This window comes from Zea mays, chromosome 3 (genome assembly GCF_902167145.1).
Source record: "Zea mays cultivar B73 chromosome 3, Zm-B73-REFERENCE-NAM-5.0, whole genome shotgun sequence".
Classification (NCBI taxonomy): Eukaryota; Viridiplantae; Streptophyta; class Magnoliopsida; order Poales; family Poaceae; genus Zea; species Zea mays.
In genome coordinates, this window is record NC_050098.1 from 90856266 (window position 1) to 90877925 (window position 21660).

Genomic DNA, 21660 nt, shown 5'->3' on the forward strand with positions numbered 1-21660 from the left:
GATCCACACATCAATTTCCCTTGTGATTATTTGCTTGATTCCATAAAGTTTGAGCTTAGTAGAGGATTAGAGAAAATGGTCAATGGAAAATAGGGAAAAATAAATAGAAAAGCCCCCCCCCTCTTGGTCCGATTTCCTGGCACGGCCCAGCCGCCCCGCCTCCGCGCGGCCTGCCTCCCCCTCTCCCCTTCCCCTTCGCGCCGTGGGCCAGCGACGCCGAGGCCCAGCTCACCCCCTCGCCCCCCCGCTTTGGGCCCAGTGGCGGCCCAGCCGCCCCCCCCCCCCCCCCCCGCTCCCCTCGCGCGCGTCCTGCGCGGGTGGTTGAGCCGCGCCGCCACCCCCTGGTGGGGCCCACCTGTCATCCCCACCCCCCCCCCAAATTGTCTCTCTCTCCTCCCCTCTACCCCCCCCCCCCGCGCACGATCCCTCCCCTACCTCGCGCCGCTCCTCTGCCCGGCCCCGGCTCGCCCGACACCGCCACCCGTCACCCGCCCGTGGTGAGCCCCGGCCCCCTCCCTTTCTTCCTCCCCCCTCATGCCTTCTTCCCGGCGTGGCGGAGCCCCGGCCCGGCCTCTGGCACTCGGCCATGGCGGCGCGGGGCGTGCCCGCCCCGACCCCCTCCGCTCCTCCCTCGCACCCGTCCGGCTAGCGCGGCCCGGTGCGGCGTGCTCGCCAGCGGCCCCCGGCTCGTCCGGCGCGGCGTGCCCGCCCGCGGCCCCAGCTCGGCCTTGCGCGCGGCCATGGCGGCTCGCCCGCCCGCGGTCGGCCCCGGCCTCGCCCGCCCTCGGCGCCCCTCCTTTCCTCCTCGCGTCCGCGGGCCAGCCCCGGCCTTGCGCGCGGCATGGCGCGGCGGCGCGGCCTGTCCGCCCGTGGCTCGCCCGCCCGTGGTCCGGCCCCGGCCCTGCGCGCGGCATGGCGCAGCGGCGCAGCTCGCCTGCCCCCGGCTCGGCCGTGGCGGCTAGAGCTCGGCCACGACGCCCCGCCCCGCCCGTGCGGCTTCCCTGCCGTCTCGCCCGCGCGGCACCCCGCCCGCCCGCGGCATGGCACGGCCTTGCGCCCGCCCTGCTCGCCGTGGCGGAGTGGCTCGCCCGCCCGCGGCTCGGCGCGGCCTTGCGCCCGCCCTGCATGCCGTGGCGGCGTGGCTCGCCCGCCCGCGACCGCGGCCCGGCTCGGCCAACGCCCGACGTCCTGCGCAGCCCCGCCCGACGCGGTTTGCTCGCGTGGCTCGACCGCGACGTCGCGGCGTGGCGTGCCCCCTGGCGTCCCAGCTCACTTGCGGCTGCCCTCGCGACTTGCTCGTGGCGGCCTCGCTCGCTCGCTCGTGTGTGCGGCAGTGGTCCGCGGCGCCGTTCGCTCGCTCGCGTAGCCTATTCGCCCGTACAACGCTTAACCATCACGCTTAGTCATTTATCTTTTAGGTGCGAATTGTCGCGCTACGATGCTCTTCGCCAATTAAAAGTGCTAGTACTAATGGGACTGTGCCAAGAAGCGGCAATAACTAGGCATGGGTTAATTATGCTTAGATAATAGCTATCTTTACACCTATATTAAATATCTTTACTCTATTTGTTCTCTTGTAATGGTGTACTGTTTGTTTCCTAATTCGAATGGATGGATGCATGTATGCTTGCGCTCGCATAGAGAACGATCCGGTTGAGGAGCCCGAAGAACTCGCAGGAGAAGCCCCTGAGCATCAGTCGATTGGTGGAGGCAAGTGTCCCTTGACCTATCTCTGTCCTATTCATTCTTTAATTCACCTCCCGCATTTCACAGTTATACCTAAGGATTGACTAGCTTTTGTTATTCATGTCCTTGTTTACCTATCTGGGTTGGATTATTATTGCTTAGTCTTATGCTATTGCTCAACTCTAATCAATGAACATGATGAGAATTATCAATGATATGTTGTTTTCCCCTCTTTTATTATGATGTTATACTTGTGGTCTTCAAGGGGGCTCGAGCGGTTTCTCGAGTGCCTCTCCGTAAGGACCTGTTTGTTGGATGACTGCCCGGGAAAACAGTGCAACCATGAGGGTGGAATGGGGTGCCCTTAGCCGAATAATTAGAGGATCCGGGGTGTAGTTCGCTTAGCCGTCGTGCCGTCAATGAGGCTCGGTGTATGCGGCTCGCTCTGCCAAGCTTGGGTTCGCCTCTTGGGGAGGAGTGCGGTGCATTTAGGAAACCTAACGGGCGGCTACAGCCCTAGGGAATCTTTGTAAAGGCTACGTAGTGATGCCCTGCTGGACCACCTAGGTAGTGGTCAATGGGGAGTAGCTCTCTCTGGGCAGAAAGGGAATCACGGCTTGTGGGTAAAGTGCACAACCTCTACAGAGTGTTAGAAAACTGATATATCAGCCGTGCTCACGGTTATGAGTGGCCAAGGGAGCTCCAGTGATTAGTGGTACTTGATCAGAGATGTTCGGATTGCAGGTGATAATGAGACTGATGGTTCTTGGTTTTGACTCTGGTAATGGTAAGTGGTACTCTTTCCGTTTGGAAAGGAGTACGTTTGGGTTAATAATGTGGGTTAACTCTAAAACTTGGCTTTCTCTACTAGTAATAATAATCTGACCAACTAAAAGCAACTGCTTGACTCACCCTCCACATAAAGCTAGTCCACTACAGCAAAACAGGACACCTGCGGAGTATGTTGATGTGTACTCACCCTTGCTCTACACACCAACCCCCCGCTTCCCCAGGTTGTCAGCATTGCAACCACTGCTCAGGAGAAGATGAAGCCGTGGAAGGAGATTTCCAGGAGTTCCAAGACTACGACGAGTTCTAGGCGTTGGTTAGCGGCAAACCCCCAGTCGGCTGCCTGTGAAGGCCGCGTTTATCTACGTTTCTTTTCCGCACTTTGATTTATTGTAAAGACTATGTGGATGTCTTAGACATATGATGTAATCGACTACTATTTCCCTTTTTAATACTATTTGAACACTGTGTGATGATGTCCATGTTATGTAACTGCTGTGTACATGAATTACTGATCCTGGCATGTACATGGTTCGCATTCGGTTTGCCTTCTAAAACCGGGTGTGACATAAGTGGTATCAAAGCCGTGCTGACTGTAGGACCGCTAACCTAGAGTAGAATGATCGTTCTAAGGATTATAGACCTTTGTCCCTGCCTTGACTTTGGCATCCCTTCAAAAGTTGGTCATATCGATCAAAACTATGTTCTACTATATGTTATACCTTGCTGAAAATTGTGTTTTATTCTAATCCTTCATTTATTTATGGTTCATTACTTGCTGGTCATACTAGTTATGTTCTCACTCTTTTGCTTGCGGTGTCTTTTGTAGATGGCTCACCTTAGACACACCGCACGGAAGTCTGTCATCCCCTTTTACCCTCCCGTCTCGCGGAGCGTCCGCTTCGCCGTCCCGTAACCGGTCAGTCCAGCCACTTGGAGAGGCTGCACCACCGCCTACATGAGGAGCAGGAGCGTCGATGACAGGAGCAGCAAGGCTCTTCTTTCTCGCTCCAGCAGGAGATAGAGTCCGTGAGGAGCTGCTCCCCTATGCTCCCCCTAGAGGCGCCCCCTGTACCACCACTGAGCGCCCCAGCCCCCGGAGTAGCTGCTGGAGGAGACCCAGACGACGGAGGTGGCGACAGCAGCTCGAGCCACGACACCGACTTTTCTGCTGACCAGGAGCCGGAAGGATGGGTTGCTCGACCCATCACTCGCGACGCTGCTCGCAGGTGTCACTTCCACGATGCGCTCGACACCCTGCTATGTCGGGCACTTGACCAGCGTACTTGGTCCATCGAATATCGCTGTGTGGTCTTCCAGCACAGTCGCGGGGTCTACCCGGACCGCTGGGAGGCGACCTGCTTGGTGCGCCGTCCGGAGAACAGTCTCTGGGGTGCGGAGGTCTGCTCAGAGCACTATTCTATCTCTCAGCGGGACTCAGCTGAGGCGGCCATGCAAGATGCCGCACAGCGTGCGCTTCGCACTACTGCTCAGTGCTCGGAGGGGTAGCTGACGGTCTCAACCTAAAATATTACCCCCGCCGTCCATCTGGCAACACAGGAGGCGTGATTGTTTCACCTATCGGTGAGGACAATCCTAGGTTGAGCAGCACAGTCAACCTAGCCGCCGTGCTAAACACGGAGCTGGACCATGCATTAGACGAGCTGAGTAGGGCTCGTGCTGAGATCGCTCTGCTGCGGGCTGAGCGCGCGGAACGTCGTCACCTGGATGATTGTTCCCTCGCTCCCGTCGGGACTCAGTACCCGTACCGCTCACCTCGGCGTGGACCCCAGCCTTATGGCAATCCCGACTGCAAGACCAAGATAGACTTAGAACCATAGATCGTCAGTGCTGAGTCTTGTAATAAATGCTTAATATAGAAGTTTTAGTCTTAGTCTCAGTCTCCGTCTTAGCGTTAGTCTCGCTCTTAGTCAGTCTTAGTTAGACAAGGTAGTTTGCTTATCCTGTGCATTTATGTTTGTCATGATGAACTATGTTTGATTTGGATCTTTGTAATGACTGTCACCAGAGTGTGGGTATCCCCTGCATTTTGGTTTACCTGTTATCAGTTAATTAAGTTAGTTATCTAGTTGGGAAGCCTTTTATTCCACTTTCCTCTTTATCTGAGAAGCTGTGTTGGTCTGTGTTGGAGATCAGTGAAGATGCTCATCTGTTCAGTGTTGTGGAGAATTCTATACTCTTTTCTTATGCTGCAAGATTTGCAAGATCAGTTCTGATGTGTGGTTGCATTCTGCAGATGTCAGAAAACAGGCGCAGAGGAGGAAGGCGTGCTCAGCAGGAGCAAGCAGCTCAGCAGGAGGAGGTACCCCAGCAACAGCAACTGCCGCCCCCGTCCCCGATGTCCATTGAGCAGATGTTCCTGATGCAGACCCAGGCAATTCAAGCCATCGGTCACCATTCAACAGCCACCATTCAGCAGCAGCAGCAGCCACCACCTCAGCATCAGATGCCTCAGATGCCAAGGGACAAGCGTGCTGAATTTATGAGAGGTCATCCACCAACGTTTGCTCATTCTTCTGACCCCATGGATGCTGAAGACTGGCTGCGCACAGTGGAGCGGGAGTTGCATACCGCTCAGTGTGATGACAGGGAGAGTTCTGTATGGTTCCCGTCTGTTGAGAGGAGCAGCCCAGTCATGGTGGGAGTCTTATCTCGTCACCCATGCCAACCCCGACACCATCACCTGGGAAGAGTTCAGAGGTAGCTTTCGTCAGTACCATGTTCCTGTAGGTCTGATGACAGTGAAGAAGGAGGAGTTACTGGCCCTCAAGCAAGGATCATCGTCTATCAGTGAGTACCGGGACAGGTTTCTGCAGTTGTCTCGCTATGCTCCTGAAGATGTCAACACCGATGCCAAGCGACAGTACCGTTTCCTGAGAGGCTTGGTTGACCCTCTGCAGTATCAGCTGATGAATCATACCTTCCAGACATTCCAGCACCTGATTGACAGAGCAATCATGACAGAGAGGAAGCGCAAGGAGATGGAAGATCGCAAGCGCAAGATTAGTGGACCCCAGCCTGGAAGAAGCAATCGTCCTCGTTTCTCAGGCAATCAACCTCAGCAGTTCAGGCAGAATCAGCGTCCACCTCAGCATCAGCAATTTCAAAGGCAGTATCCTCAGCACCAGTATCAGAATCGTCAGAACAATCAGCCAGGAGGAGGTCAGTTTCAGAGACAGAATCAGCATGCACCTTGTCTTCCTGCCCCAGCAAACCAGCAGAACAGTCAGGCAGCACCAGCTCAGGTTGGAAACAGAGCATGTTTCCACTATGGAGAGCAAGGCCATTGGGTGATGCAATGTCCGAAGAAGGCAGCCCAGTAGCAGTCAGGCCCCAATGCCCCAACAAAGCAGAATGTGTCTCAGCCTGGAGCAGGCAACCGCTCTCAACCGCGCTATAATCATGGGAGACTGAACCACTTGGAGGCCGAAGCAGTTTAGGAGACACTCGGCATGATAGTAGGTATGTTTCCAGTCAACTCCCATATTGTAGAAGTGTTATTTGATACTGGAGCAATGCATTCTTTCATTATTGCATCATGGGTAGAAGCACATAATCTTCCAATAACTACCATGTCAACCCCCATTCAAATTGACTCAGCCGGTGGTAGAATTCGAGCCGATAGCATTTGTTTGAATGTAAGTGTGAAAATAAGGGGGATAGCATTTCCCGCTAACCTCATAGTAACGGGTACTCAGGGAATAGATGTCATCCTAAGGATGAATTGGCTAGATTAGTATCAGGCAGTTATCAGTTGTGATAAGAGGACAATCAAGTTGGTGTCCCCACTAGGAGAGGAAGTGGTGACCGAATTAGTCCCACCTGAGCCGAAGAAAGGAAGTTGTTATCAGATGGCTGTTGATAGCAGTGAAGCAGACCCAATTGAGAGTATCAAGGTCATGTCTGAGTTCCCAGATGTGTTTCCAAAGGACTTACCGGGTATGCCACCAGAGCAAAAAGTTGAATTTGCTATAGAGCTTCTTCCTGGAACCGCCCCCATCTTTAAGAGAGCTTACAGAATATCCGGACCAGAGTTGGTTGAGCTTAAGAAGCAGATTGATGAGTTGTCAGAGAAAGGTTACATTCGGCCAAGCACCTCGCCTTGGGCTGCCCCTGTCCTATTTGTGGAGAAGAAAGATGGCACCAAAAGGATGTGTATCGATTATCGAGCTCTGAATGAGGTCACCATTAAGAACAAATACCCCTTGCCCAGAATAGAAGATCTGTTCGACCAGTTGAGAGGAGCCAGTGTGTTCTCCAAGATAGATCTGAGGTCAGGTTATCACCAGCTCAGGATCCGACCTTCGGACATTCTGAAGACGGCATTCATTACCAAGTATGGGTTGTATGAGTTCACTGTGATGTCTTTCGGTCTAACAAATGCACCGGCCTTCTTCATGAACTTGATGAACAGTGTATTCATGGATTATCTTGACAAGTTTGTGGTGGTATTCATCGATGACATTCTGATTTATTCTCAAAGCGAAGAACATGCAGATCATTTGAGGATGGTATTGCAGAGATTGCGAGAGCACCAGTTGTATGCAAAATTGAGCAAGTGCGAGTTCTGGATCAGTGAAGTCCTGTTCTTGGGTCACATAATCAACAAAGAAGGATTGGTTGTGGATCCAAAGAAGGACACAGACATTCTGAACTGGAAAGCGCCAACAGATGGCCGAGGAATCAAGAGCTTCATTGGAATGGCCGGATACTATCGGCAATTCATTGAAGGGTTTTCGAAGATTGCGAAACCAATGACAGCGTTGCTAGGCAACAAGGTCGAGTTCAAGTGGACCCAGAAATGTCAAGAGGCTTTTGAAGCACTGAAAGAGAAGTTGACTACAGCGCCTGTCTTAGTCTTGCCTGATGTGCACAATCCCTTCTCGGTGTATTGCGATGCTTGTTACACTGGTTTGGGATGCGTATTGATGCAAGAGGGAAGAGTTGTGGCTTACTCGTCTCGACAGCTGAAGGTTCATGAGAAGAATTACCCAATCCATGACCTAGAGTTGGCAACAGTGGTTCACGCATTGAAGACATGGAGGCACTATCTGTATGGACAGAAATGTGATGTTTACACATAACACAAGAGTCTGAAGTACATATTCACTCAGTCAGAGCTGAATATGAGGCAACGAAGATGGTTAGAGTTGATAAAAGACTATGAATTGGAGATTCATTACCATCTAGGCTAAGCGAACGTAGTGGCAGATGCTTTGAGCAGAAAGAGTCAAGTCAACCTGATGGTCGCTTGTCCGATGCCTTATGAGTTGGCCAAAGAGTTTGACAGGTTGAGTCTCGGATTTCTGAACAACACGCGAGGAGTCACAATTGAGTTGGAACCTACCCTAGAGCGCGAAATCAAGGAAGCGCAGAAGAATGATGAGAAGATCAGTGAGATCCAGCGACTGATTCTAGACGGCAGAGGCAAAGATTTTCGGGAGGATGCAGAAGGTGTGATATGGTTCAAGGACCGCTTGTGTGTTCCCACTGTCCAGTCTATTCGGGAGTTGATCCTCAAGGAAGCTCATGAGACAGCCTATTCGATTCACCCTGGCAGTGAGAAGATGTATCAGGATCTGAAGAAGAAATTCTGGTGGTACGAAATGAAGAGGGAAATCGCAGAGCATGTGGCTATGTGTGATAGTTGTCGGCGGATCAAGGCAGAGCACCAGAGACCCACTGGATTGTTGCAACCGTTGCAAATTCCTCAGTGGAAATGGGATGAAATCGGTATGGACTTCATAGTCGGATTTCCTCGCACTCGAGCCGGCTACGATTCCATTTGGGTAGTAGTGGACCGCTTAACCAAGTCAGCCCACTTCATACCTGTCAAGACCAACTACAGCACTGCAGTATTGGCAGAGTTATACATGTCTCGGATCGTTTGTCTTCATGGTGTGCCAAAGAAGATAGTGTCAGACCGAGGAACGTAGTTCACCTCTCATTTCTGGCAGCAGTTGCATGAAGCCTTGGGAACACGTCTGAATTTTAGTTTAGCTTATCATCCGTAGACAGATGGTCAGACCGAAAGAACCAATCAAATTCTTGAAGACATGTTGAGAGCCTGTGCGTTGCAAGATCAGTCCGGATGGGACAAGCGATTGCCTTATGCAGAGTTCTCCTATAACAACAGTTACCAGGCCAGCTTGAAGATGTCACCCTTTCAGGCGCTTTATGGAAGGAGTTGTAGAACTCCATTGCAATGGGATCAGCCTGGAGAAAAGCAAGTGTTCGGGCCAGACATTTTGCTTGAAGCTGAAGAGAACATCAAGATGGTCCGAGAGAATCTGAAGATAGCGCAATCAAGGCAGCGAAGCTATGCAGACACAAGAAGAAGAGAGCTGAGTTTTGAGGTTGGAGACTTCGTCTATCTGAAAGTGTCACCGATCAGAGGAGTCAGAAGATTCGGAGTCAAAGGCAAGCTAGCACCCCGCTACATCGGTCCGTACCAGATTCTCGCAAGCGTGGAGAAGTGGCTTATCAGCTCAACCTACCAGAAAATTTGTCTGCTGTGCATGATGTCTTTCATGTGTCTCAATTGAAGAAGTGCTTGCGTGTGCCAGAGGAGCAATTGCCAGTTGAAGGTCTTGAAGTCCAGGAGGACTTGACCTACGTTGAGAAGCCAACACAAATCCTTGAGACCGCAGACAAAGTCACCCGAAGGAAGACCATCAGAATGTGTAAAGTCAGATGGAATCATCACTCTGAGGAAGAAGCAACCTGGGAGCGTGAAGATGATTTGATGGCTAAATACCCTGAGCTCTTTGCTAGCCAACCTTGAATCTCGAGGGTAAGATTCTTTTAAGGGGGATAGGTTTGTAACGCCCCGAATTTTCGAATTGAATTTTTTTCTTTCTCTATCGCTCGCTAAATTCGGGCGTTACCTCTCTTTCCCCATTTCTTTCGCTAAAACCCTACCTATTTTCAAAACTCCAAGTCGTATACTAATAATAAACCCTAGAGTTAGTTTCTTTGGTTGTTGCATCATGCCGATCCACACATCAATTTCCCTTGTGATTATTTGCTTGATTCCATAAAGTTTGCACTTAGTAGAGGATTAGAGGAAATGGTCAATGGAAAATAGGGAAAAATAAATAGAAAAGCCCCCCTCTCTTGAGCCGATTTCCTAGCACGGCCCAGCCCCCCCCTCTGCGCGGCCTGCCTCCCCCTCTCCCCTTCCCCTTCGCGCCGTGGGCCGGCGACGCCGCGGCCCAGCTCGCCCCCTCGCCCCCCCCCGCTTTGGGCCCAGTGGCGGCCCAGCACCCCCCGCTCCCCTCGCGCGCGTCCTACGCGGGTGGTTGAGCCGCGCCGCCACCCCCTAGTGGGCCCACCTGTCATCCCCCACCCCCCAAAACCGTCTCTCTCTCCTCCCCTCTACCCCCCACGCACGATCCCTCCCCTACCTCGCGCTGCTCCTCTGCCCGCCCCTGGCTCGCCCGCCGCCGCCGCCCGTCGCCCGCCCGTGGTGAGCCCCGACCCCCTCCCTTTCTTCCTCCCCCCTCGTCCCTTCTTCCCTGCGCGGCGGAGCCCCGGCCCAGCCTCTGGCGCTCGGCCATGGCGGCGCGGCATCCCGGCCTCGGCGCGGGGCGCGCCCGCCCCGACCCCCTCCCCTCCTCCCTCGCGCCCGTCAGGCTGGCGCGGACCGGCGCGGCGTGCCCGCCCTCGGCCCCAGCTCGGCCTTGCGCGTGGCCATGGCGGCTCGCCCGCCCGCAGTCGGCCCCGGCCTTGCGCGCGGCATGGCACGGCGGCGCGGCCTGTCCGCCCGTGGCTCGCCCGCCCGCGGTCCGGCACCGGCCCTGCCCGCGGCAAGGCGCGGCGGCGCAGCTCGCCTACCCCCGGCTCGGCCGTGGCAGCCGGAGCTCGGCCATGGCGCCCCGCCCCGCCCGTGCGGCTTTCCCGCCATCTCGCGCCCGCGCGGCACCCCGCCCGCCCACGGAATGGCACGGCCTTGCGCCCGCCCTACTCGCCGTGGCGGCGTGGCTCGCCCGCCCGCGGCTCGGCGCGGCCTTGCGCCCGCCCTGCCCGCCGTGGCGGCGTGGCTCGCCCCCGCGACCGCGGCTCGGCTCGGCCAACGCCCGACGTCCTGCGTAGCCCCGCCCGGCGCGGTTTGCTCGCGTGGCTCGACCGCGACATCGCGGCGTGGCGTGCCCCCTGGCGTCCCAGCTCGCTTGCAGCAGCCCGCGCGACTTGCTTGTGGCGGCCTCGCTCGCTCGCTCGTGTGTGCGACAGTGGTCCGCAGCCCCATTCGCTCGCTCGCGTAGCCTATTCGCCCGTACAACGCTTAACCATCACGCTTAGTCATTTATCTTTTGGGTGCAAATTGTCGCGCTACGATGCTCTTCGCCAATTAAAAGTGCTAGTACTAATGGGACTGTGTCAAGAAGCGGCAATAACTAGGCATGGGTTAATTATGCTTAGATAATAGCTATCTTTACACCTATATTAAATATCTGTTAGTATGACTACATGAAATGTAGTGGCTAAGTTTGTTCTTTCTCTTAACATGAACATAACGAGTTGTCAATTGTAGTAATGGTTACGATTCTATTAGCGCATGTGACTAATCCTTATTATTGGAACTAAGTGGAACTAGAGCACGTGATGGATAGTTATGCGTCTACCCGTAATACGCCTTGAGTATAGCTTTAACCACTGCGAGACCTTTCTTCTCTAACCATGGCATATGCAATATCGTATGTGATACTCTATGCATATTTACTCTATTTGTTCTCTTGTAATGGTGTACTGTTTGTTTCCTAATTCGAATGGATGGATGCATGTATGCTTGCGCTCGCAAAGAGAATGATCCGGTTGAGGAGTCCGAAGAACTCGCAGGAGAAGCCCCTGAGCAGCAGTCGGTTGGTGGAGGCAAGTGTCCCTTGACCTATCTCTGTCCTATTCATTCTTTAATTCACCTCCCGCATTTCACAGTTATACCTAAGGATTGACTAGCTTTTGTTATCCATGTCCTTGTTTACCTATCTGGGTTAGATTATTATTGCTTAGTCTTATGCTATTGCTCAACTCTAATCAATGAACATGATGAGAATTATCAATGATACGTTGTTTTCCCCTCTTTTATTATGATGTTATACTTGTGGTCTTCAAGGGGGCTCGAGCGGTTTCTCGAGTGCCTCTCCATAAGGACCTGTTCGTTGGATGACTTCCCGGGAAAACAGTGCAACCATGAGGGTGGAATGGGGTGCCCTTAGCCGAATAATTAGAGGATCCGGGGTGTAGTTCGCTTAGCTGTCGTGCCGTCAATGGGGCTCGGTGTATGTGGCTCGCTCTGCCAAGCTTGGGTTCGCCTCTTGGGGAGGAGTGCGGTGCATTTAGGAAACCTAACGGGCGGCTACAACCCCGGGAATCTTTGTAAAGGCTACGTAGTGATGCCCTGCTAGACCACCTAGGTAGTGGTCAATGGGGAGTAGCTCTCTCTGGGCAGAAAGGGAATCACGGCTTGTGGGTAAAGTGCACAACCTCTACAGAGTGATAGAAAACTGATATATCAGCCGTGCTCATGGTTATGAGTGGCCAAGGGAGCTCCAGTGATTAGTGGTACTTGATCAGAGATGTTCGGATTGCAGGTGATAATGAGACTGATGGTTCTTGGTTTTGACTCTGGTAATGGTAAGTGGTACTCTTTCCGTTTGGAAAGGAGTACGTTTGGGTTAATAACGTGGGTTAACTCTAAAACTTGGCTTTCTCTACTAGTAATAATAATCTGACAGAAACCTCAATTAAATCACAGCTATTGTGTAAAATGCCCTTTTAAAACTTATTTTTGTTAATTTTGCACAAGTAGTATCTGAATCAGTATCCACCTCAAATTTATAGGACATATTACAGTGACAACTAATAACCCACTGTAATTTTTATAGAATTTTTGGAAAAAGTTAAACCACTGTTGTAGTTCAAACCCACACTAGAATTCATAAATAGAAAATGAAAAAGGGGAATTAATAGTGGAGATTAATGTTACCCTAACCCAACCAGCAAAACCCCTTAAATGCCTACTAAAACATCTAAGGAAAATCCAAGTTTCAATCCACTGTGCTTATCCCTAGACAAAACCCAAACCTAAATTGATAAGCATAAACCACTAAGAGCCCCGTGTAACCAGGAAACCCTAAGTTACTAACTAACTTAGTTTTTCTTCACTTAGCATAATGATTACTAAATCCTGCATAATCATGGCATACATATTCTTATTCATTGCATTCTATAGATTGCAACCTCGCTGACGGAGAGTACGTCCTCGTGCCGGAGCAAGGAGTTGCCCAGGAGGTAGCCCCGGATCCAGCACCAGAGCCTGCCCCAGAGGATCTGCCTGCCCCAGCTTTGGAAGGCAAGCCCCGGTTTATGCAAACCAGTTCTATATATTATTTTACTGCACTTAATGATTGTAGGCTTGTATTGTGCACTTAAGTGTAGGAGTTGTTTGAAACCCTAGTTGCATGATCTCAGGAATCCTTTTGTGATGGATACTAGTATGCTAGGTCGAGTAGCTGCTTTATTAATTAGGGATCTCGGTAGAAGTCGAGTGATTTTTCTAGCACTCGCGCGAGGTCAGGAAATGGTTGTATCCATTTTGATATCGTAATGATGATAGTCTGTGGACAACGGTCCATGGGGATGCGTTGTCTACGAGACGCAAATTGGAATAAGGATTAAGGTTTGGTACCGTGTGTCAAGCGTTTGAACGTACTAAACACATGCCGAGAAATATGGTAAATCGGTAAGCCTAGTACCTGATTGAACCTGGCAGTAGACTTTGCCCCTCACTCGATCTGAGACGTGGTCTCCCATTCCGGTTATGGTGGGTACAAGTGCGGTCACTGCACGACGGCAATCGAGGTCAGTGAGGCATTGTACGCCAAGGCGGTGAGCCCTGATCTGCTGACGGGGAATCGATGGGGACGGTTGATGTGTGTGGGGACGGAGTGCCTCGCCATGTCGTGTGTTTAGGTTTACCTTGCAAGCTCTAAAACTCGATTCGAATCGTCTGCTTCTCGCAGCTAATGAGACAGCTTGATCCATGCTGCTACATTGAGTAACAAGTGGAAATGTGATGACTTAGAAAAGTTGTTGATTGCTAAATGTTTGATACCATGTATGAATAGATACATTTAGTCTTAAGAGAGTCACACTAAAACTGGACAAAGCTAAAACTTGATTTATAAACTTAGCTAGTGCTTTTGGCAACCAAACCCCTCAGCCAAACAGCTGCATGTCTAGAGGTACAGGAGTAGACTCCTCACACCGGGTAAGTCTAGCTGAGTATTAGTATACTCAGCCTTGCTTGTGGCATAATTTTACAGGTTCTCTGGAGGACATGGTTGCTGGAGTGACTTGGTCGTCCATCTTGCCATCGGGTTGGATAGTCGAGTGGGACCCTGCCTCGGCTGAGGAGGAGTATGAGGAGTGATGGGACAGGCTTCCCCATCTCTCTGTTTATTTATCGTTAGTTTTATTCCACTGCATTTCGAACAATGATGACTACTTTTGCTAAAACTCCGATGATGATGTAATAAGTTTAATACTCCTTAATGTATGGTTTTATGCTTTATTGTATTTGCTCTGTGCCTCACCATCGAGTGAGTACATGGTACTTGATCCTGTCAGTGGCCTAGTCGGACTAGATCCGAGGGATTGATGGGTTATTCCCATTTAAGTGTGGTCTAGCCTCTAAGGCGGGACTTAGGCACTTAAGTTGGAATAATTCGGGCAGTTCCGCCACAGCTGGTATCGGAGCTCATACCACCACACAGGAATCAATAAACTATAAATACCATCCTTTTTTTCAAAATAAAACTTGGTAGAAACAAATGTTGGATAGATCGTAGGACGATCAGGATAGACCTAGGACGTGAAGCCTTAGGATGATAGAGGGTATCTAGGTGGCTAAGTGAGTAAGCCCTATAGGCTACTATAAGGGATGGGAGTTTCTTCCTATTCCCTCTAAGTTAATGTGAGGTCATTTAGGACAGCATGCATGCATCCTTAATTAAACTACTTGATAATTGGGTAAGAACTTAAAATACACAATGATGATAAATTAAGTACCCCATTACCATTGTCGTAGTTATAGAGAGGCTGAGTTGTGATCCCTTTTCATTTTATAATTCATTTTCTTTTACTTACGCTTAACCGTACACAGATGACTTCTCACGGATCCTCGGATGAAGGGAATGCACAGTCCCACACTGACGGGCTTGCACGAGAGGGTTTCCCCCGTATCTTGTGGGAGGTCCTTCAGGGAGCTGGTTACACGATGTCTCCCCAGTACGCGGTGCAGCTGTTCGAGAAGCACCGAGTGCCCCGCTGTAGGGTGAGGATGACTTTAGAGCCTCATCCCCTATAGCTAGGCTGGCGTTCGCTGGATTCTGAGTCTTTTGGATACAGGGCTGAGGATACTATGGAGGCAATTGCTCTTCACGGGCTGACCACCTTCTGCGGATTCCACCCCTTGGAGTTGTCCACTCACCCCATTGGTTTGTTCCCCGCGGAGAAGGAGGACGATCCAATGTGGAAGGACCGAGTGGAGCATGCCAAGGATATCTGGGCTATCTACCCAGGTCAGACTGCTCACTTGACGGTGTGGTGCATGAATGCCCTGTATCATCTGCAAGTGATGCGTGGAGAGGCGATGTCCCATCTGATGGCATTGTTGGAGACGACCAAGATCACTTTGGATAACAGAGAGGAACTTGTGGTTGACTTGTCCACTGAGATGGTGGAAAAAGACCTACAAGTGGAACAATTGTCAAATGAGATCCAAGAGCTTGAGGAGCTAGTGGGAACGAGGGAGGACACCATTGAGGTTCTCGAGGATCAGCTAATCAACACTCAGCAGCAGCTTGCGGAGGCTAACCAGCACCTGGATATGCACCATCAGGAGATCCAGGACATGGAGGCCAACGAGGAGGCCGACATCGAGGGAGGAGAGGAGCATGCCTCCAGCTTGGACAGTGCTGGCTCAGGGAGACCACCTTCCCCCAAGTCGAGCGTTGCCTCGTTTGCTCACTAGATCGCAGAGATAGAGTTAGAAGTTTGTGACGGTAGAACTCCTCAAGGCTAGCTTAGCTTTTGCACCCTTGGGGTACTAGGCTAGATAGAGTTGAGTCTTTTGAGTTACTGATGTTGTTGGGGACTTGTTCTCAAATGCTATGAATTAAGAACAAGGCAACATAAAATGCTAAACGTTAATGCCCTTCGTCCGCTGAAGCATTATCTCCCTTAGGATATAATGAACTTCGGACGAAGACCATAAGCAAAATATCACGAAGGTCTTACCTTCGTGGTTAGCTCTATAGAACAATGTAAACAATGCTAGAATATGAAAAATTAAAGAAATTTTTACCGAAGACAGATATTATTAAACATATATTTTATTATACAAACTTAAATATTAAAACATAATATTTAAGTACATTTATACCTTTGCCTTGACAAAGAACAATAATTCTAGTGTGATGCGTCAATGATTACAGGATTGCATGAACAGTAAAGGAGTACTGTTCATCTATTTATAGGCACAGGACGCAACCTGTGAGAAATTACAATCATGCCCCTTACAAAAGATTACAATTATGACTCAGACCATTATGGACTAAGAAGTCATTTCATCTTCAAGTCGGTTCGAACCCTCGTCTTCAGATACGTTATAATACTGAAGCTTCATGAGTGGTAGCTTTGGCACTACGTTTAAATGGATTTGCCGAAGGTGGGTCTTCCTGCAGGACCTTCGGCGACGAAGCATGACCCCAACAGTAGCCCCTTCGCGGTGCTAGATTGTTTTTCGTAACGAGCTTGATCCGTGAAAAAGTCTCTTAGGCTTCGGGAAGCCGAAGGTCCGAAAAACACCTTCCCTGAGCTCGTTGCCGGGAAACGATAAAATTTCCAAGCACGGAGTGGTCCCACCATGCAGATTCATCTTCTCGGGTTTTGTGGCCCACCGTTCAGTGGGTGCGAGCGACTGTTCGTCCGGTGTAGGAGACTTAACGATTCACCTTTTTACCTACAACACTATATAAATAGACGAGTAGGTGTGAAGTTACCACAGCATTCATTGCTATTGCACTGTTTTGCTGCCAGCAATTTAACCATAGCCGAAGCTTGACCCTTGCGCTCAAATGAAGCACCACCTTGGATTCTGCTTCGTCACAAGAAGAGCTTCAGAAAAAAGGTCATTAATTTCAAAAAACTTCTAGAAGTTCATAATCAAATGGCTAGAGTGCGTTCCACTGCCAGGGTTGAACGTGAGGGAGATGAGACCGAAGCCACTGAAACCGTTCCAATTTCCGAAGCAATGAGGCGTTCTGTGCTGGCAACATCAGGGGATACATCTGCCGCCGAAGCAAAACAAGCTGACGTTGAAGAAGATGAATTTGAAGATGAGTACGGTGCAACGCCATCTAAACCCAACCACTTAGAGTTTGGGAAGTCTACTATTACCGAAGGTGATATGGCTAAGTTACTGAAGCTAGGCTATTTTAGCAAAGACAAAAGGGAGCTGATTCGCTTTGGGGGAGAGGAAATTACCCCGAAGCTAGAAAAAGATGAGGTGGTGGTTTTTAAGAGCTTCTTCAAAGCAGGGTTAAGGTTTCCCCTACATGGGATGATTGCAAATGTTTTAGAGAGATTTGGGATTCACCTTCATCAGTTAACTCCTAACGCCATTGTTAGGCTTAGTGTTTACATCTGGGCACTCCGAAGCCAGGAGACAGAGCCACTTGCCGAAGGTTTTTGCCGGGCACACGAGCTTCATTACCAGACAAAAGCTAGAGAAGATGGGCTGCATGATAATTTCGGCTGCTACAATTTTGCATATCGGAAAGATGCCAAGTATCCAGTTATCAGCTATCGTACAAAATGGCCAGCTGGCTGGAAGAGTGAATGGTTTTATGTCAAAGTAGATGAGAAGAAGGAGAAACTAGTTTAGAGCCCTTTGAGTTTAACTTTCGGAGAAACTAGACCCCAATGCGTCATGTCTCCAGATAGTCCATGTCAGATTGCACTGGGCGAATTTCGGGTTGTTGCAGAGCACATTGGCACCAGGGATCTGGTTTCAAGAATTCTTAGCCTTCAGAGTATTCCCAACTTTGAGGGAATGGGACATGCCGAAGCTGAAAGGGGAGAAGAAGAAGAAAGAGCTTGTTCGACTACCTTATTATTACAAGTTTAAAAAACATTTTAAAGCACCTTGCCAAGAGTGGTTGGACACAATTGAGGTTATGTGCAATGAGATTCTTGGCAACTATTCTAATAAAGAAGATCAGTTAATGACTGCGGCTTTCGGTACTCGTCCGAAGCGAAGAATGAATCGGGTGATGGATGCCTTGAATTTTGATTATCCTGACTATGAGCAATTAGGAGAGGTGCCGAAGGCCAGAAAAGAAAAAGAGTTGCCAGCATCCTCGACAAAGAAGCTACCAAATTAGCTAAAAAGGACAAAGAAATTTTTGAGAAAAGAAAACCGAGCCCTGAGCCGAAGATAGCTACTTCAAAGAAAAGGAAAGCTACGGCCCCGAAACCAAAAACGTCGGGCCAAGAGGGAGAAGCTCCTGCGACACCTTCTGCTGCCGATGTGGAAGAAATTCTAAAGGTAATGACTGAACCTTTGCCTATCAAGCTAAGTCCGCTAGCGCCACAACTGACGAAGTTTTTTCAGAAGGAAAAGGAGCCTTCGGCAACGGAAAGTCTTGCTAAGCTGAAAAAACGGAGAATTATCCAAGTGGTCGATGTTATTCATCAGACACCGCCGCCGGCATCAGCGCAAAAAATACCAATTACTGAAAGCGCTGGCACCGCTGAAGGCGTCGGCGGTGCCGAAGCTGCAGCCACCAGAGCCGAAGGTGCCAGAGCTGAGACCGTCGAAGGTTCTGATCTAGAAACCACACTTGGTGATATTGATAACATGCTTCTAAAAATGGCTGAGGAAGAAGCTGCTGCGGCCGCGATGGACACAACAATTGAGAAAGGAAAGAGCAAATTGAAGATACTTTGGAAGAGGAAAACTTCAATTTTCAAGATATACTAGGGCAAGAGTTGTCAGAAACTGAAAAAGAAGAACTGAAGAAATATGTTGTATCCTGTGGGTACAAACCAGGGGCTTTGCTATTTGGCGGAGTCAATGAAGGGAAATTGAGGTGCCTTCGGAATCGAACCGAGGCAAAGGTCGTTAGGACTTTCTCGAAGAATGTTGGTCTGCCGAAGATTGAGGCGGACCTCTACAGGTACCGACGACAGCATATCGCCGGTAGCCTATTCTATGCTAATTTTAAGGTAAAACTCTTAACTTTTTATTATTTTTTGAATTAAGATGTTTTCTGATGATGGTTGTTTTGGCAGAGTATATTACTAAGTAAAGTGCTGAGGATGCAACAAGATCTCGAAGATGAGAAAAACAAAGCTACAATTAAAGATCTAGAAAATAAAGTCAAAGATCACGAAGCTGCTTTGGTGAAAAAGGACTTCGTCATTCAAGATCTAGAAAATAAAGTCAAAGATCACGAAGTTGCTTTGGAGAAAAAGGGCTTCGTCATCCACTCTATGGAGGGTTCGCTAGCAGAAGATCAAGCCGAAATTGACAGATTAAACAACGAATTACTCATAAAATCAGAAAAATCTAAGCAAGAAAAGAAAAATCTTGAAACGAATCTCAAAACCGAAATTGAGAAGAGTTCAAGTTTGCAGAAATCATTGAAGGAGCTTCAGGATAAATGTTTAGACTTCGGCAACCGATGCGTGCAGCGGCTGAAGGATGTCTTTCACTCAATTGAAGCCAGCTCTGATAAGTTTACACCTTCAGTTGAAAACCTGCCAAGCACCTTTGAATATATTGAGGGCGAAGTTGATGCACTTGACGAAGTTATCGCTGGGCATGCCGATTTCTGCGCCCTGTTAGCTTCTCGAGGCACAGCTACTGCTTTCCTGAAGACTGGTTGCACGCACGGGAAAATTGTTAATAGGCCAAACTTCAGTTTGTCACCAGCAGATTTGATTGACATCCCCAGCCTAGCTCGAAGCATAGGAAACAGGTTTATGACTCAAATTTGGATAAACGGTGGGCGAAAAATGGCTGGTGACGAAGCTCGAAGCCACCTTAAGCCAGTGAGAAACTTATACTTGTTACTTTTACCTTCTCCTTGAACTTTGCACTTTTCTCATTTTGTTTTAATATGTACAGGATGATGAAGCTAAAGAATGATGAGCTGAAGCCTTAACAGAGAAAGACTTTGCTGCAGAAGATTCTAGAGAAAGTTTTGTAATATGATTGTAAAGAATTTTATGTAAATTTGTGCGTACCTCGTAATATATCTTTACCCCTTTGTCCGTGTATGATGTGCTTTGCTGTGGACGAAATTTTCTTTTTGAGCCGAAGGCGAAAAACACCTTCCCTTCTTTTCGTACACAACGAAGCATGAAAATTTCTTCTTTCTGTTTTTCTTGAAGCTTTATCCTTATAGCCGAAGCATCTGCCTTCTCTGTATGATATGATGATAATGATCCTATATATGTCTAAATTAATGTTTATGAATGCAAATGTCATGATGTAATGTATCATGCAAATGAATGTCCAAATACATATTCGAAGCCATAATCAAAACCTTCATTCTCTTGGGAATGACTCAAATCTTCTTTGCCGCTTATTTTTTGGCTTCACCGTTTACTTTTCGGTGTATCAGCGCTAACTTTTCGCTGTAAGCCTCCCTTAGGAGCTTCTTCGCCTTCTATTTCGGCGGAATCAACGTTTATTTTTCGCTGTAAGCTCTGCATTCCCTTAGGAACGACTTTTGAGCTTCTCCCTGTTTTCTTTTCTTTTTTGTTTGCACTCGATGGTGCGTTCTCAGCTTTTACATTTACATCTTTGGGGGATATTGCTCTTTTAGAGCTGAAATAAGAAAAAGAGAAATTACATGCTATGGCCCCATTAAAAACCTTTCTCCCACTTTGGAAAGGAAAAGGGTGCCATAAGAAAGAATAGAAAAAATTACATCAAGCTAGACATAATATCACCGAAGCTCATCCCCATTCCATGATCTAGGAATGTCGTTGCCGTCCATATCCTTCAATCTGTAAGAACCGGGTCTTGACGAAGATACTACCAGAAAAGGTCCTTCCCACTTCAGCTATAGCTTGCCTACTGTGTCTGGGTTGGCCACTCTCCGAAGCACCAAATGTCCTACCTTAATATTCTTTAGCCGAACCTTTCTATCACGCCATTTTATTGTTTCGGCTTGGTATTTATTGATATTTTCCACAGCCTAAAGCCTGATCCCCTCTATGGCATCTTTGTCTACAGAGTAATCAGCTTCGTCTTCTATCGAAGCCACTGTTCTTATTGATCCTGCTTTTGCTTCTTCCAGAGTTATTGCTTCGTCACCGAATAATATCTTGAATGGTGTAAAGCCTTTTGACCTTGATGCCATTGTATTGTGGCTCCATACTACCTTAATTAATTCATCTGGCCGTTTTCCTCTGGGCTGATTGAAGATTAATTTCATTATTCCCATCATTATGATATCATTAGCTCTTTTGACAAGTCCATTTGACTCTGGATGCCTAACCGATGCAAAATGGATCTTCGTGCCAATTTGTCCACAGAACTCTTTAAAAGCTTCGGCATCAAACTGTGTTCCGTTATCCATAGTAATGGCCTTCGGCACTCCGAAGCGACAAACGATATTTTTCCAGACAAATTTCTGAATGGTAACCGAAGTTATTGTGGCTAAAGGCTTCGCCTCAATCCACTTGGAAAAAATATTCTACTGCTACTACAACATATTTTAAATTTCCTTGTGCTGGTGGTAACGGACCTAACAAATCAAGGCCCCACCTTTGCAATGGCCAAGTGGGTTGTATTAACTGAGTCAGAGATGAAGGCTGTTTTTGATCTCTTGCGCATTTCTGACAGCCTTCGCACTTTTGGACTAGTTCCGCTGCATCCGAAGCTGCCTTTGGCCAATAAAATCCTTGACGAAAAACTTTTCCCAGCAAAGGCCTAGATCCAATGTGAGATCCACACAGGCCTGCGTGTATTTCCTTCATCAATTCTATACCTTCGGCTCAAGATAAACATTTGAGTAGTGGAGAACAGACTACATGCTTGTACAGCTCCCCTTCTATTATAACATATGGTCGAGCTCTTGCCTCTAT